At 36.3% G+C, this 3,161-nt stretch overlaps 1 non-coding gene across 1 annotated transcript; it reads right to left on the bottom strand.

Moving 5' to 3' along the window:
• Positions 1-207: 207 nt before the first annotated feature.
• Positions 208-279, bottom strand: TRNAC-GCA. Its single transcript has one exon. It is a non-coding gene; the product is annotated as a tRNA-Cys (tRNA).
• Positions 280-3,161: the final 2,882 nt, after the last annotated feature.

Here is a 3,161-nt window from a genome sequence, read left to right as displayed (position 1 = left end):
AACTAATCAGATTAACACTAATTAATCATATTAACACTAATTTAACACTAATCTCATAAGGGTATTTTGGCATATATGAAAATAGGTTGGATAAGGGATAGCCTAGAAACACTATTTCCAACCCCTTTTTGTCTTATTATGTATGCCTCCAAATTATCTTGTATGCCCCAAATTAGGGTTCAATAAAAAACAAAACAAAAATTAGAGAGGGCCCAACCAGGTTCGAACATGTAACCTCTTGATCTGCAGTCAAATGCTCTACCACTAAGCTATGGACCCAATTGTTTACTTTTGCATGAAAACCCACTTTAAAAACAAGTAGATATATTTCCTATCTAAAAAATGGGCGCCATGCTCGGGGACGGAGAGTGGCAGATCAAGCGAACCCGATGTGTCAGGGGTCTTAGGAAGAAAAGCAGTTGGAAACCTACTTTTCCACACTCCAAAACAACGTTCAATAACATTACGTAAAGAGGAGTGCCTATGATTGAATAATTCCATAGGACCCTTTGCTTGTCGACTTCTTCCCCTAAAATCACGCAAGTGATACCGTTCTCCACGATAAGGTGTCAAAAACCCAGGCATGTTTGTGTAAGCGGAGTCAACAACATAATACTTTCCTACATTCAAATTACCAGTTGCTAACTTCATCAATTCAACGGACAGTTGGAAAATTTATCATCTTAAACACTATCTCAAGGGACAACAATTCAGATATTGCATGGACAGATTGATCTACTGAAGTATTAAATGTAAGATAACAAGAATTAAAGTAATATGTATTCAATACCTTCTCTGGGCATTGGGAATTTGTTTTCTTCGTTCGATATGGCATCCATGAGTACTCTTGCATCATTGGCAGTTCCTTCCCGTCCCGTATATACAAATGTGAACAACATATCGAACGAGCAAGCACACATAATGTTCTGCATAGAAGAGAACAAGAATGCAATATTGTCAAATCGAGTTCAAGTGATGCTTTTGACGACTAATCTTTCAACAAAAAGAGCTTCACTTTAAATTTATTACAGCAATCCAAGGGTCAATGGTCTGAGACTCATACCACTATGTATACACTGTGGTTGTTATAAAAACATATGGATACCAATGATTGATTAACCAGCTGGTATAGTCAATTCCTAACAGTTTTATGGTGGATCAGAATAACCTAATAATTTCTGCAGGTTTCACTATGTGGCACATCTGGAAATCCAGATGCGAAATGGCTTTTGCCATTATTCAGATGCAGGTAGATACCCATTTTTGGCTTCATCATGAACCAATTGAACAAAGTAATCCACAATATATTGTGGCCATGTGCGGATATCATCTACGTTATCATCACTTGATAGAGAAGCCATCTTTTTTTCTACAGAATACATACTGTATAAAACTTAGAGCTCACAGGTATGCAAAATCACAGAACTTAAAGCTCGCAGGTATGCAAAATCACAGAATAAAAATCAAGAAGGAAATTTCTTGGTTACTCATCAAATACAGTGAGTTTAAGACGGTTAAAATCTGCAAGTGTGCGTGCAGGAGGATTTTACGTGTGTGCTTATTACATAAGGATTTTACATGATGATGCGAGAATGGTCTAGGCTGACGGTTGTAAATCAGTTATGCGCATTACACGCGTGGCAGAGCATGGTGATGGATTGGAACGGTTATAAACTAACCTTTGCTTGGAAAGTATAATCACCAAGAACAAACTCTAGCATCAATTGGCGTACAACACAAAAGTATGTTAGTTTTAAACTACATTAGCGTTATAAAAACTGTTTACAGACAAATGGATGCCCATAGGCCTATGCCCTTGTTAGCACAAGATATTGGCATTACTCTAGCATTATAAATTGACTTGAATGATAATAATTTCGATGGCATCATTATGGTATAAGAACCCCTTAGAAAATTGAGAGTTAAGCTTCATTCGAATGAATATGCTTGTACAATCCTACAGAATCATTACATTCTAGAACCCTGAGCATGTAACATAGACTTTTATTTATGGAATATGACTAACAATATGTTTTACAGAATCATTACATTCTAGATTAGGAGCATTGTAACTGCCCAGATATGCAACAATATGAATCGAATCTGCAGTAACATACAAACAATTAAAAGATGCAGGAATGGTGGTTTCTAATAACCGTATACCAAATCAATCAATACATTTGCTTCAAATCATATACCCATTAGTCCAAAAAGAGATTAGCTAATAATCGTAGAGAAATCGAAAAGAAATCATACATGCAACCCAGAAATTGAAATAGATATTCATACCTAAAAATTGCTGCAAACTCTAGAACTTGATACCAAATCAATCAACCCATCTGCTTCAAATCATACACCCGATTACTACAAAGGGAGATTCACTAATAGCCTAAAAGAAATCGAAACAAAATCATACCCTCCTCTGGAAAATTCTCCGCTCGTTTCTGAAGGAGAAGAAGGAAAAAATGAAAACGAGGAAAACTCGTTTTTGTTTTAGGTGTTTTCAAAAACAAAAGACGGGTAAAAAACGTTTTTAGAAAAACTGCTACCAAACACGTTTTCCCATCGTTTTCTGTTTTCCCTGTTTTTGAAAAGTGAAAACTGTTTTGGAAAACACTACCAAACAGGCCCTTATTTTCTGGAGTAATTCAGGATACTTTCAGTTTTGCAGATCACTTTATTGTAAAGCCAGAGGTCCCGGAGGATTTTCCAAACCTCAGGTGCCTGGAAAATAAATTTCTGTGTGGTTAGATATCATGCTCCAACATGTTTTAGTGTGTTGAACAGATCTAAAACCGAGTATTGATTTCCGAACAGAAAATGTATAACTCGTTGTGGACTATGGGAAGCCTTCCTAACGGGTTGGAGAACTTCGACTCATTAGATTTGAACTTAATCTCCAGCAAAATTTATAATTCTTAAGAAGAACTTTTTCTCAAAGACATTTTGTTTGACGTCCAATTCAGATTATGCATTGTTGAGCTGACTTCTTCTCCAACAAATAATTCTAAGCTTTACGTGTGTAGCACATGTACACATAATTAGAAATGAAGTAGAGGTACACAAATTGTGTCCCATTTATTTATCATACAACACCAAGTGGAACTGTCGATATCTCCCCTTACGTGCGCATGCTCATGACTGATTGAACTTTTTGGCTT

The sequence above is a fragment of the Papaver somniferum genome, unplaced genomic scaffold (assembly GCF_003573695.1).
Source record: "Papaver somniferum cultivar HN1 unplaced genomic scaffold, ASM357369v1 unplaced-scaffold_41, whole genome shotgun sequence".
Lineage (NCBI taxonomy): Eukaryota > Viridiplantae > Streptophyta > Magnoliopsida > Ranunculales > Papaveraceae > Papaver > Papaver somniferum.
The sequence above is the reverse complement of the archived record's forward strand: the minus strand, read 5'-3'. Positions and strand labels throughout refer to the sequence as shown.